The following is a 15,979-nucleotide window of genomic DNA, read 5'->3' on the forward strand; positions in this document are numbered from 1 at the left end:
GGCTGAAGGGAGAAGGAGATGTCAGGGTTCAGGGGCCCGCTTGTTAGTGGCTCAAACCCGACGCTTTCCTTTGTTTAATCATGGGTGAGCTTGGCGCACCATAGGCTGCGCAAGAGAGTAGTGGCATGGCTTATGGTGCTCCAAGAGCACGCATAATGAAGGGACCAAAGGCGCTGGAGCGCTGAGATTTAAGTCAAGCTCAATCATGATTGAGATTGGAGCATGGTGATGTGAACCCACAAGAGATTTACTCCTTTGAACCCACAAACAAATTAAAATCAATCCAAGAAAGTCAAATCGAATCAATGGAAAACCCCAACCCACTGAAATCTGGTTTCAAGAACCAAGGAATAAGAACTTACCCTCGACCCGTTGAAGATCTTCAGAAATTCAGGAACCAAGGAGAAGAAGAACGCCACAAAGGTTGATACCCCTTTGATAAGTTCAAAGTTCAGTCAAGAACAATAAAGAGAAAACCACTCTCAATTTTATAAAATTCACTAACTGTTTTTTACAATGAAGGCAACAGTATATATAACCTACGACTGAAATTGGAAGAAAATAAACATAAAAGCACAATATTTAACCAGCAAGGTAACTGGTCAAAACTGGAAAGAAATAAAACTTAAATGCCTAAATATATTGCAAACATAATAATTATTCTAAAACAACGATGTTGTTGCCTTCTACTGCCTGAATCAAATTAATCATATTTCTTTCTTCTTGGAAATTCATCTTAAATGTCGGATCCTTGCATGATAATGTTTCCATATCCATCCAAGTGGATTGCAGCAATCCTTGCATTGTTTCCTTGATTTTCTTGGCTCGTGACTGTGAGATTGGTCCGTCTGGAATTTGCAAATAATCTGTATAGTCTTGGAGCTCATCATTCCCCCCCTCTTTAAAAGGATTCGACCTCGAATCGTCATCTACATCAAATGGAGAAAGATCAGCAACATTAAATGTAGTAGAAACATTATACTCACCTGGAAGATCCACTTTGTACGCATTGTCATTGATCCTCTTAACGATTTGAAAAGGTCCGTCTCCCCTAGGATGTAATTTGGTCTTCCTTTGTGCAGGGAATCGCTCCTTACGCATATGAACCCAAACCCATTCTCCTGGTTCAAATATTACACGCCGCCGACCTTTGTTAGCTTGAGCAGCAAACTTTTCATTCTTCTGCTCAATTTGTAGTCGTACCCTCTCGTGAAGAGACTTCACCAATTCTGCCTTTTTCTTTCCATCCAAGCTAGCCCTATCATCAATAGGTAAAGGCAATAAGTCTAAAGGAGTTAAAGGGTTAAATCCATAAACAATCTCAAAAGGAGAATATGATGTAGTAGAATGCACAGTTCGATTATACGCAAACTCTACAAATGGCAAACATTCCTCCCATGTTTTCAGATTCTTATTTAAAACAATGCGCAACAATTGAGACAAAGTTCTATTGACTACTTCGGTTTGACCATCAGTTTGTGGATGACAAGTAGTAGAAAATAATAGTTTGGTACCTAATTTTCCCCACAATACTTTCCAAAAGTAGCTAAGAAACTTAACATCTCTATCAGACACAATACTCCTAGGCACACCATGGAGTCGCACTATTTCTTTGAAAAATAAATCAGCTATGTTTGTGGCATCATCTATTTTATGGCATGCAATGAAATGTGCCATCTTACTAAATCTGTCCACTACCACAAAAATTGAATCTCTACCTTTTTTGGTCCTTGGCAATCCCAAAACAAAGTCCATAGATATGTCTTCCCATGGCCCGCTAGGAACAGGTAAAGGTGTGTACAATCCTTGTGGTAAAACCCTAGACTTGGCTTGTCTACATGTCATGCATTTACTACAAATTCGAATGACATTTTTTTTTCATCCTAGGCCAAAAGAAATGTTCTTGCAAAATTTCTAAGGTTTTCTTAACACCAAAATGTCCCATTAATCCCCCACCATATGCCTCTCGCACCAATAACTCTCGCATTGAACAATTAGGCACACACAACTTACTTTCCTTGAATAGATAACCATCATGTTTGTAAAACTTGCCAAATGTGGCTTTGTCACATGCCACATAAACAACAGAAAAATCAGTGTCATTAGCATAGATATCCTTCACATATTCAAACCCAAGCAATTTAGCACTCATGGAAGTAAGAAGTACATACCTTCGAGATAAAGCGTCAACAACAATGTTTTCTTTACCTTGCTTGTAGCAAATGACATAAGGAAAGGTCTCAATAAACTCCATCCAGCGAGCATGTCTCTTATTCAACTTACCTTGACCCTTGAGATGCTTCAGCAATTCATGGTCGGTGTGGATCACAAATTCCTTAGGCCACAGATAATGCTGCCATGTCTCTAGAGCTCGAACAAGAGCATAGAGCTCCTTGTCGTAAGTAGGGTAGTTCAAGGCCGCCCCACTTAGCTTCTCACTAAAGTACGCAATAGGTCGCTTATCCTGCATTAAAACAGCTCCAATGCCTATCCCTGAGGCATCACATTCAATCTCAAAAGTTTTGTTAAAGTTAGGTAATGCTAACACAGGTGCAGAACATAACCTATCTTTAAGTAGTTCAAATGCATGTGTTTGTTCTTCTCCCCAATGAAAACCAACATTTTTTTTTATTACTTCAGTAAGTGGTGCAGCAATGGTGCTAAAATCTTTCACAAAACGTCGATAAAAACTTGCTAAACCATGAAAGCTTCTTACCTCAGTTACTGCTTTGGGTATTGGCCATTCCTTAATAGCTTTGATCTTCTCTTCGTCAACTTCAATGCCCCTGTTGCTAACAACATATCCAAGAAAAACAACTCGCTCCATACAAAATGTGCATTTTTTTAGACTTGCATATAATTTTTCATTTCTCAGTGTGTCAAAGACACATCTCAAATGTGTTAGGTGGTCATCTAATGTCTTGCTGTACACTAGTATGTCATCAAAATACACAACTACAAACTTGCCTAAGAATGCACGCAATATATGGTTCATTAACCTCATAAAAGTGCTTGGTGCATTTGTTAGACCAAAAGGCATAACCAACCATTCATATAACCCATATTTGGTCTTGAAAGCAGTTTTCCATTCATCCCCTTCCTTCATTCTAATCTGGTGGTAACCACTTTTAAGGTCAATTTTGCTAAAAATACAAGAACCATGCAACTCATCAAGCATATCATCTAGTCTAGGAATGGGATGTCGATACTTTACCGTTATGTTGTTGATGGCTCTACAATCGACACACATCCTCCAAGTTCCATCCTTCTTTGGCACGATTAAAACCGGTACTGCACATGGACTCATGCTTTCTCGAATATGCCCCTTGCTCATCAAATCTTCCACTTGCCTCTGAATTTCTTTCGTTTCTTCTGGATTGCTTCGATAGGCAGGACGGTTCGGTATGACAGCTCTAGTCACAAAGTCGATTTGATGCTCAATCCCCCTAATTGGTGGCAGCCCGTTTGGCATCTCCTCAGGGAATATATCTTCAAATTCCTGCAATAAAGAAACAACAAAACTAGGAAGATAATTGTTAGTATCATCAAGAGCAAGGTAAGATTCTTTATAAACAAGATAAAACATAGGCCGATTGGCCAAGAAAGCACTCTTAACCTCATTTTTTTTTGCATAAAAACTCATTTTCTCTTTCTCTTTTCTCTCTTTTTCTATTCTTTCTTGTTTTTCTTTATTAACATTCACATTTTTATTTCCTTTTGAACTTTCACATCCATTTTTCTTTTCAATCAATTTTTTCTCAACTTCTTTTTCTTTTTTTTCATTATCATTTTTCATTCTCAACTGATCCTCATAGATTTCTTGCGGAGTTAGAGGAACAAGCTTAATTGTCTTTCCATCTTTTACAAAGGTGTATCTATTCCTAAACCCATCATGTGTCACCCTTCTATCATATTGCCATGGCCTCCCCAACAGAATATGGCCAGCTTGCATAGGTACCACATCGCACAACACCTCATCCTTGTACCTTCCAATGGAAAATGCTACCAACACTTGTTTAGTAACCTTTATCTCTCCACACTCATTCAACCACTGTAATTTGTAAGGTCTAGAGTGCGCCAACAATGGCAGACCTAACTTCTCCACTAAGGTTGTACTAGCGACATTGGTACAACTACCCCCATCAATGATCATGTTACACACCCGGTTGTTGACATGACACCGAGTATGAAATATATTCTCCCTTTGTTGTTCCATCTCATCCCCCTTTATTTGGGCACTTAAGGCACGCCTTGCAACAAGAGCTTCACCTATTACCGGGTAATCCAATTCTCCATCATCACTAACATCCTCCTCCTCAGGATTATCATCATCTTCACTCTCAGTCATCACCTCTCCATTAGTTTTCATGACCATAACCCTTTTATTAGGATATTGAGATGCTATATGACCTACCCCCAAACACTTAAAGCATTTCACATCTCTATTTCTTGGAACTTGTGTATCAACCCCAGGCTTAATCCTACTGTTTCCCTCATCTTTTCTTTTGGGTGGTTCTGTTTTATCTACAACTTGGTCATTTTTATCCCACTTTAGTTTCCAATGAGAGTTAGAAACCTGGTTATACCTTGCTGCCCCTTTTCGCTTCAACTGCCTCTCTACCTTCATAGCCATATGCACCATATCTTCAGTTGCCACATAGTGTTGCAATTCCACTACATTGGCTATATCCCTATTTAGTCCACTCAAAAACCTCGCCATTGTGGCTTCCCTGTCTTCCTCAACATGAGCCCTAATCATAGCTACCTCCATCTCCTTATAGTAATCCTCTACATTTCTATTCCCTTGTGATAAATTCTGCAATTTCTGGTAAAGGTCTCTATAATAGTGGTTAGGTACAAAACGTCTTCTCATCAGGGCCTTCAATTGTTCCCATGTCTCTACAGGTTGTTCACGGTTTCTCCTTCTAGTTGTTACTAACTGATCCCACCAAATTATTGCATAATCAGTAAATTCAATTACTGCCATTTTCACCTTTTTTGCCTCTGAATAATTATGACACTAAAAAATCAGCTCTAATTTCTTCTCCCATTCTAGATAAACTTCTGGGTCACTCCTACCTTGGAAAGTTGGAATTTTCACCTTAATGCTCTCAAGATCTCTATCTACTCCACCTCTTCCACCATGATTTGCCCTAGGCTCTCTCTCATGCCTTCCTCTCCTAGGATGCTCCCAGTACTCATCTTCTTCTCTACTTCCTTATGCATTTTCAACACTAGATTCTCTTTCCCTCCGACGCCTATTAGGAGATATTTCAGGTTGCTCTCTTTGTGCATTCTCCATTCTATCCAATCGACCATGTACCTCTTCCAACTCTAGCCTCATCACGCGTCTCATTTCACCCACCATTGCTTCCATAAATAGCTTTGGATCAGTTATCCCTTGAGCAATAACTTCATTGTGATTGGACATTTTTTTTTTCTGTTTTTTTTTTCTCTTCTTTTTTTTTCTTTTTTTTTTCTTTTTTTTTTCTCTTTTTTTTTCTAGTTGAAAGCAAAAAAAAAAAAAAAAAAAAAAATATATATATATATATATATATATATATATAGATAGATATATATTTGTAGTCAAAATCCTCACGTGTGTTCACTCAAGATTATCAATTCCTCACGTGTTTTCGCTTGTGTTTCACTCAAAGATTATCAATTCCTCACGTGTCTCACTCGTGTTTCACTCGTCTCTCTTAATCCTTGTTTTCTCCTTGATGTTCTTTAAGAACTAACTGAACAAAATCAAAGACACAAAATTTGGTTCAAGAATAAAATAAGAATAACCTCAGAATTGGAAACAAATAAAAACTACCCCACAATAGATTGAAGAAATAAAATCAAAATAGACATGAATTGGAAATAAATCTTTCTTCTATCTTTTTCTTTTGACAACAACTTTCCTTTTTTTAAAAAAAAAAATCTTCTTCTTCTTTTTATTTTTATTTTTTTTGACAACATAATTTTTTTTTTTTAAGAGATACAAGACCTGATTTGAAACCTAGGCTCTGATACCAAATGATGTGAACCCACAAGAGATTTACTCCTTTGAACCCACAAACAAATTAAAATCAATCCAAGAAAGTCAAATCGAATCAATGGAAAACCCCAACCCACTGAAATCTGGTTTCAAGAACCAAGGAATAAGAACTTACCCTCGACCCGTTGAAGATCTTCAGAAATTCAGGAACCAAGGAGAAGAAGAACGCCACAAAGGTTGATACCCCTTTGATAAGTTCAAAGTTCAGTCAAGAACAATAAAGAGAAAACCACTCTCAATTTTATAAAATTCACTAACTGTTTTTTACAATGAAGGCAACAGTATATATAACCTACGACTGAAATTGGAAGAAAATAAACATAAAAGCACAATATTTAACCAGCAAGGTAACTGGTCAAAACTGGAAAGAAATAAAACTTAAATGCCTAAATATATTGCAAACATAATAATTATTCTAAAACAACGATGTTGTTGCCTTCTACTGCCTGAATCAAATTAATCATATTTCTTTCTTCTTGGAAATTCATCTTAAATGTCGGATCCTTGCATGATAATGTTTCCATATCCATCCAAGTGGATTGCAGCAATCCTTGCATTGTTTCCTTGATTTTCTTGGCTCGTGACTGTGAGATTGGTCCGTCTGGAATTTGCAAATAATCTGTATAGTCTTGGAGCTCATCACATGGTGAACCGAACCATTGACATCTTGGTTCATGAAGTTCATTTCCTGTGTTCTGGGTCTACCTATCTCTAGATCCCAGCGAAAATAGCCATTGAGAGGTTGACAGTGGGCCCAGGGCATCAGGTTTATACTTGAGTGCTCCAAATTGCACACAGAGGGGCTAAGGGTTTTGCTATGGGTACCCAGAGCCATGTGGCACCAACCAGAGGCTGCCACATCATCAAAAACTTTGAAAATTCATAACTCTTCAATCATTTCGAGTTAGAACTTGTATAAAATGTCAAAATTCATGGTTTTGCATATAGAATATTGTCATGAATTCTAATATGCCATTCCCTTTCATCTTGGGAAAATTTTATGCACATTTAGCATTGTTCAAGCATTTTAAAAATAGTTACCAATTTCCATTTATTTAATTGGTAACTTTTTAGGGTACAATAGTAACATAAGATGATATAAAATACCGTCTAAGATTAGGATTATAACACCGATAACCTTTTTGATTCCTATAATAACCTACAAAGATGCATCGTAGAGATTTAGGATCAAGTTTTGTACGGCCTGGTCGAGTATCATACGCATAACAGACGCAACCAAAAATCTTAGGTGGAACAGAAAATAAAGGTGCAGACGGGTATAGGATATTATATGGTATTGCACCATCAAGTACAGAAGATGGCATGCGGTTTATCAGGTAACATGTAGTTAGAACCGCATCTGCCCAGAAGTGATGAGGAACATGTCCATGAATCATCATTGTACAAGCCACCTCAAAATGTGTCTGTTCTTTCGTTCGGCTACTCCATTTTGTTGAGGTGTATAAGCACATGATGATTCGTGGATGATACCATTATCAGTTGTATATTGCACAAATTCATTTGTAAAATATTCTGTTGCATTGTCACTACAAAGAGTTTTAACAGTAGTATTGAACTGAGTTTGCACAAAAAAACAAAAAGCTGAAAATTTTGCAAAAATTTCTTGTCTAGATTTAATAATAAAAATCCAAGTTGCACGAGAGAAATCATCCACAAAAGTAACAAAATATCGAGAATCTGATATAGATTTAACTAGACAAGGACCCCATCCATCATAATATACTAAAGCAAAAATACTGTCAGACCGACTAATGACTCTAGGTGGGTGGAAAGCACGAACATACTTTCCCTGGATACAGGACTCACAAACTAATTCTGAAATATACTGAAATTCAGGTCGTATCTTCTTCAACACCTGGAGAGATGGATGCCCCAACTGATAATGAACCTCCTTAGCACTTTTAGTACACAAGTATGTCACTCGCTGAGGTGAACCCTCCATGCAATACAAACATTTGTCCTTATATGCAGTACCAATCAACCTGTTCGTCCCTAGTTCTTGAAAGGTGCATTTAGTTGGAGTGAAGGTAACTGAGCAATATAGTTGTTCTGTTATTTTGCTTACAGACATCAGATTTTCAGGAAAAGAAGGGACATATAAGACAGATGATAAGGGCATGTTTTGTAAAATCTGGGTGGATCCAATTCCTTCTATATTACAAGTAGAGGCATTGGCTATTTGGACAGGTGGTTGTGAGGTAGTGGCAAGTCTTGAAAGTATACTTTTGTTACCAGTCATATGGTTAGTAGCACCTGAATCAACAATCCATGATGATCTTGATACTATAAAACAGTTGGAAGTCATACCTGAGTTGGCTACAGTAGCCCTCAGAATCTGTGGCTGAGAGGTCATATCGGCACGAGTGAAGCCCAGCTGCTCAAGTCGCTTAACGAGTGTAGTGACTTCATATGAATTGGAGTGTTCATTGGGTGATTGATCAACAGTCGTCACCTGAGTATGAGGAGGGCGTGGAGAATCCTTAGGGTGCTTCGGGCAGTCCCACTTCATGTGACCCCACTCTTTGCAATAATGACACTGCACATTCTTGCCACCACTAGAATTGGAAGTGCCCCCAGATCCTTTTCCTCCTTTCACAAATGACTGACCTGTGCCCTTACCTTTGTAAGAATTGGCCACCAGTGCTAAGTTTTCAGTAATGGGTGATGAAACACTCCATTAGATGGAAACATCTCCCTCAGAAGATGATACGTGGTAGACAGTGATGGTATAGTCAACTGACCAAGAAGGATCGGTCGTGCTGAGGAGTATCTGGACGACATACCCCCAATGAATGTGAGAGTATTCAGCGGATCCCATTGTGTGGCTGTGTCTATACTAAAGGGAAACAATTCCCTCATCTCATCAGATATCTTCTTGAATTTGGTGAAGTACTCAGTAAGAGTTGCATCACCTTGTTCACACCTTGCATATGCCTGAGAAACTACATATGCATGCGTCATTCCTTGTCTTTTTCGAATATGTAGCTTTGAGATGATCCCACATTTTCTTAGTAGTTTTGAAGGTGTGAACAGTGGACAAAATATCAGGCTCCATCGCATTCCACAAGATCATGCAAATAGAGCTATCATCAGCTTTCCAATTGTTGAGTAGGGACACTATATTGAAACTAATTTCATTACTCTCTCAAAATATTCTTACAACTCTACTACTTAATAATCTAACCTCTAAGATTACACCCTCTACTACTTATATTATCCTACACCTCTAAACTACTACAACACTCTACTACTTATATGATCCAAGATTGCTTTCTTGCTTGGATGGTGAAAATGAGGAGCAAGGCACCCTATTTATACTTGCTACATGAACACCTCTTGTATTGTCCATGACAAACCTTCTCCGTCTCAGGTTGTCGTCGATACCGGTCTCTGCTCGACTCTCCACGTCGACTACTATACAAAGCCTTCTCCTCTTCGTGCTTTACCGTTAAACCTGCCAGCTGCTTGGCAAGAGCTTCCTGACTGGCCAACAAATTCTCCAGTTCCAACAGGGTTGGTTGCGTCGCCCATCCTTGAATTGCCGTGATGAAGGCGCTGTACTCCGGCTTCATGCCATTCAGGATTATCCGCCGCATTCTATCCTCGCCAATTTTTGCATTGGTGTCTAACTGCTCAATCTCCCTACACAAATTTTTTACTTTAAGAAAATACTCACTTACAGTCTTATCACCTTGGGAGATATTCATCAGCTCCCTCTCGAGCAGTTGCAGCCGACTTGTGTTCTTCCTTGAAAACAACGCGGCAAAAACATCCCATGCCTCTTTTGGTGTCTCCACATCTTCAATGTGAGATAGTAGGCTCTTGTCCACCGTAGTCTTCAGCACAAATAACGCTCGGCCTGCCTTCACCTTCCACTTCTTATAAGCTCGGATCGAATTCGGTGGCGGTTCGATCTCATCGCCACCGACAATCTCCCACAGATCTTGCCCTTGCAGATATGACTTAATACACGTACGCCAGTCTCTATAATTATAATTATTCAACTTCTCAATCAAACCACTCATGCCGCTCAAGTCTGACATTTCAACACCACGACGTATTAAGGGGTTACACAAACCTCCTAATCAGCAGGACCTTCGACACAATAACAGACTCACGGATTATTCGAACCTTCTAGCCAACAGGACCTAACCTGGCTTTGATACCACTTTGTTGAGTAGGGACACTATATTGAAACTAATTTCATTACTCTCTCAAAATATTCTTACAACTCTACTACTTAATAATCTAACCTCCAAGATTACACCCTCTACTACTTATATTATCCTACACCTCCAAACTACTACAACACTCTACTACTTATATGATCCAAGATTGCTTTCTTGCTTGGATGGTGAAAATGAGGAGCAAGGCACCCTATTTATACTTGCTCCATGAGAGCCAAAGAAACATCTAGATCTAAGATATTTTTGGGCTCTTCTAGATTTTCCTACATCTTACACTACAAGATATTTTCTTTAGTAGTTTCTAGATCAATCTTGTAATTATTTAATTGGGCTTGGGCCTCTTTGGTGCTAACTAATATTCTTGATTTAATTACTAAATTGGGCTTGGCCTTTTAGTTCGGTGCTGAATTTCAACACCAATACTCAGTATTTTGCGATTCTGCTGTCAAATATTTTCCCTTTCGAAGGGAATCTAACCCAGTCTCAACAAATGTGGACTATTGTTCCCAATTAGAACTAGAGAGATTAAGAGGAATTTTCAGTTGTTGTGTAGATATCGATTGTGTAATCGTGGATACGGTCTGAGTAGCAGAGCGAGCGGCAGATTTCTTTTCGGGATCAGTTTCCATCAGAGCTACAATACAAAACAGAACAGCGACTGCTACAGTGCCGAACAATGTGACGCTACAGTGCGGAACAGTGCGTTGCTACGGGGCAGAATGGTGGCGGCTAGGGTTTTGATCCGGGCTCTGATACCATGAAAGTTATTGAAAATGAAAATTTAGAATGGATAAAAGGAAATCTAGAATAGAAAATAACAACTATTACCTAATTACAGCTATTATTACTGTTATTTCTTTCCTTTAACAGTCATCATGTACCTTTTTACAACAGTTTTATTTCCACATGCTGGTGGTAGTGTTCCAGGAAATCTGTTTCATTACCTCGATGATATCGGTACCCTTGGGAATTACTCTTGGGGCAAGGCTGTATATCGCTTGTTGAGCTATAATATACCTAAATGTGCTGCCAGGTGTCAGTCAATTGAAAGGGCAAAAAATAATAGTCAAGAGAGAGCAGTGGGTAAGCCTTACCTTCAGGGTTGTGCATTAGCTCTTCTGGTATTGTTCTCTCTTTACTTTAATAAAAAATAAACACCTATAATACCTGTTTCTGTTATATAAAACTTTTTTTTGTACTGCTGCAGACATGGTTCTTTGAGTATTTCAAGATTGATAAATATAGGAAATCAAACTGTCACATTCCAAGATTTCATAACTGGGATTTTAAAAATAGCTCAAAGAGGGATGAGTTCTCAAGTATTATTGCTGATGTACCTCCATCTCAACTCCTTGATAAACTGGAGCCGTCAGTTACCAAGCTGGTATTTGCTAAGAAGGGCTTCAAGGCGAGCAAGTAAATTCAACTCATCAGCACTGATAAGGGTATGAGAAGCTGCAGAAAGAAAAACCTGGCCAGTCTGTTGATTGAGATGGCTCCAATCTATTTAAATTTTGAATTTAGTGTTTGTGATTATGTTTTAACAAGAGCTAGAACTAACGGAGAAAAATGTATAAGTACCTTATTTTGCCTGTTAATTGTTTATTATAATTGGCTGTTAGTATAAGTACATTATTTTGATAATAATTGTATCATATCTTCTTATTATCAGAGAGTACTCTAATGACTACATCTGATGAAAATCCTCCACATGGTGTTCTGTCCCAAAGTGTCATATACTAGAAGAAGAGCAATGTGAAATTGAATGAGGGGAAGAAAGTGAAAGAGAAGCTAGACAAAGAGCGAGCAGCCTTGGAAAGAGAGGAAGTTGTGGCAGCAATGACTTCTGAATCAACATATTCTCCACACCAATCTCCCATGCAAACAATATCCTCCCCACGACAAGAGGCCAGTTCATTACACAACTCTGACCCCTCCACCTGCGTAGTTCTAGATGCTGTGAAGGATTTACGGCGTGAAATTCTGGAGGCCGTGGAGGGCTTACGGCAAGACATATATAAATTTGAAAATGCCATCTTGGGGGAGGTGCTAGAGGTCATCTCACCAGAGGAGTAGTGATCTCGTGAGTTCTTTTTATTCCATATCTTTTTTCTCTTTTTGTTTATTGTGTTGCATTGATGATAGTGTAATCTTTTATTCCCTAACTTGCCTCATTTGTGAATTCAAGAAAGATGAAATACAAGTTAAAGTTTGATATGTATATATGTCTGTATATACTTGTCGGTATTATCTTTTCTGGTAAACATTTAGATCAACATTATAAAATTGTCTTTATAAGCATAAATTGGTACTGTTAGGAATTTACAAGAAAATGGACCACAAATTTAGCATTCTAAAAGTTTAAAGGAATTTATCTCCAGTTTCATGTTTTGTATGTATTGTTATTTTTTTATTTGTAGTAGTATTAGTAGTTTTCATGATACGTTCTGAAACAATTTAAAACTGAAGAACATTATGTTCTCTATAAAAATGAATAACAGTATGATGAAGATATAAGAGAAAAGAAAAGTACTGGCCCTTGTTAAAAATTATTTTCCAATTTTTTTTAATTAAAATGACGAATTGGATTTTCAATGGAACCCTTAAATTTTCAAATATTACAAATGTATCGATATACAACTATACATATATTTCAAATGATTACAGAAATAAGGATAATTAAAATAGAATATATCAAAATGTAAATTATAAGTTTTTCATTTAAGCTTGAGATCTTTTATTAAAACAAATTGTTGATATGTATGTATATATTGCATATCGATGGAGAGTTTATAAACATTGCTCTGATTCCAGAATACTGGATATCATAATCGCCTAACTTTCAGTTAAAAAAAGAAAAGAAAACAAAATAGATCACAAATTATTTGTATTTTTTAATTTATACCCTCACATTTCATTTCTTTGTTTGAGAAAAAAAATATCTTAAGAAAGAGTGCTAATATACCCTTGAATACTGATTTTCTCCCTTGTCAGGAACTGGTTATATCAGAGGAGGTAGAGGCAGAGTCATGTTCCCAACAGCTGAGGCAGTGGTTAATTCCTATCTCTGGAACATGATTGCCTGATTCTGTTTAGTCTTTGGTCTGCTTAGCTCTGACTAGGCTTTCTATCTTTTTGTTCAATTATGAATTTGTTGCCTGTTGTTATTTCTGACTCTTATTTTTGGCATTTTGATGTAATAGGATGGAATCCCACTTTGGTGATCAGACTTGGTAGTAGTCTTGATAATTTTTGTAATTTCTGATTTAGTTCCGGTGGATGGAAAACTTCTATTGTTTTGTTTAATAGAAATCGGTGGGGGGTGTCCCCCAATTTTTTTTATTTTTTTTAAATAAAGTACTTTTGCTAATAGTTTAGACATTGCTAATTTTGGTCATATCTGGCCTTTATTCTGTATTTCTGATCCTCTTTAATTAATAAATAGGTGCGATATCCCATAAAAAAATAACATTCCAATTCGAGTATTATATATAGTTCTAATTTATTAATTTAGTTTTGGGAGCACCTAGCTATCCCCGTAACAATCCCCCATTTCATCTCTCAGTCATTAACTACTTCAATAACTACTAACTACCTAGGGGGGCCATTTACTAGGGGGACCGCATACTATTTGAAAGATGTTACAACTGGCGCGTGCAAGTATTCATCTATAATGCATTAAGTATTCATCTATAACACATTAAGTATTCATACCTAATATATCAAGTATTTTTTTAAAAAAAAAATTGGACACGTTTTTAGAGATGTTTTTTTTTTCTTCTTTCAATCTAATTAATATTTCTGACGATCGTCGAGGAATTTTGCAAATCTAAAACCACGAATGTTTTTGACATAATTTTATCTTTAAAATGAGATCCATGATGAGATACTTTCAAGTTGTCCGTTGTACAAGTATTCATCTTTATCGAGAAAGTATTCATCCTCGTCGTGCAAGTGCAAATATAAAAACTGAACACATCACTCATCCATCTTTTACACGTTTTTAGAGGTGGTTTTTTTTCTCCGTTCAATCTAACCAATATTTTTGACGATCTATGAGGAATTTTGCAAATATAAAACCACGAACATTTTCTACACAATTTTATTTTTCAAATGAGATCCATGATGACATACTTTCGAGTTGTCCGTTGCATAAGTATTCATCTCTTATCGAGAAAGTATTAATCCTCGTCGTGTAAGTGTAAATATAAAAACTGGCCACATCACTCATCCATCTTTTACACATTTTTAGAGGTGGGTTTTTTTTTTCTCCGTTCAATCTAACCAATATTTCTGATGATCTGTGAAGAATTTTGCAAATTTAAAACCACTAACGTTTTCTACACAATTTTATCTTTCAAATAAGATCCATGATGGCATACTTTCGAGTTGTCTGTTGCACAAGTATTAATATCTTGTCACGCAAGTATTCATACCTAAGATATTAAATATTCATTTATACACATTGAAGTATTTATATCTAAGACATCAAGTATTCATTCATATATCTCTATTTTTTTTTTCAAAATTTGTTTTTATGTCATTTATTTAATACGCAGTGGCCTAATTCACCATTAATAAAGCTTTGTTATTTGCAAAACTCGCTACTTCATGAGGAAGGGGAACATAAACATGAAAGGGATTAATTGCATATACATATACAAAATTATTTTGATACGATCGACAGTGACGGATCTAACCCGGTAGAGACGTGCTCTAGTATTCATTCATACACATTGAAGTATTCATTCATACACGTTGAAGTATTTATTCCTGGCAGAGGCATGCTTGATTGGGATGGAGTGACGGATGATCTCCGGCAGAACGTTCACTGGAGCGGGAGCAGCAGGCATAGAGGGAAAAAATCGAGGCGAAAGTGTAAGAGGGAGGGAGCTTATTGTATTTATCATTTCGAGGTGGGAGATGATGGGAGGTGGGAGAGGGAGGGGAGCTTATCAATGGAAAAACAGAGGCGGAGGAGGAGGTGGGATGCGGAGGTGGGAGAGGGAGGTAGAGGCGGAGGTGAGGTGAGGTGTGGGAGGTGAAGGTGAGAGAGGGAGGTGGGAGGCGGAGGTGGGAGAAGAAGATGGAAGTGAAAGAGAAAAATGGAGGTGGAAGAGAAAGGGAGAAAGAGGAAAGAAATAAAGGTTGTTAGAAATAGTAGTTATAGTTATAGTTAAAATAGAAAGTTAGTTGGAGGATGAAATGAGGGATGAATAGGTGGATGAAATTATAATTACCCTGGAGAAAGAGGAAAGAAATAAATGTTGTTAGAAATAGTAGTTATAGTTATAGTTAAAATAGAAAGTTGGAGGATGAAATGGGGGATGAATAGATAGAGAAAATTATAATTACCCTTTAGTTTTAACTATGACTACTATCCATATCTTTTAAACAAATTATTGCAACATTTGGACTGACCAATTTAAAATATATCACATTCACATGCATGGGTGTAAACAGATAAGGATAATTCACTTCGTAATTGCTCGAGATTATTCAAATCCTCTCATTAATCAGATATATAATTGCAGATACGGATACAAATATATTTTTTCATATAGTGAAATAATAGCAGATACAAATACGGAAAATTTCATAAAGGTAAATATCCATATCCGTATTAGTAATTATTCAGATTCGAAATTGCTTCCAACTGGCTGCAACTTTACTGCTCTAGATAGAAGTTGTTATAGTATGCCATATTCATTTCAGTCTTAGTTGT

At 37.2% G+C, this 15,979-nt stretch overlaps 1 pseudogene; it reads right to left on the reverse strand.

Moving 5' to 3' along the window:
* Positions 1-247: 247 nt before the first annotated feature.
* LOC144543885 (uncharacterized) lies at positions 248-9,028 on the reverse strand (annotated as a pseudogene).
* Positions 9,029-15,979: the final 6,951 nt, after the last annotated feature.

The sequence above is a fragment of the Carex rostrata genome, chromosome 25 (assembly GCF_964058835.1).
Source record: "Carex rostrata chromosome 25, lpCarRost1.2, whole genome shotgun sequence".
NCBI lineage: Eukaryota > Viridiplantae > Streptophyta > Magnoliopsida > Poales > Cyperaceae > Carex > Carex rostrata.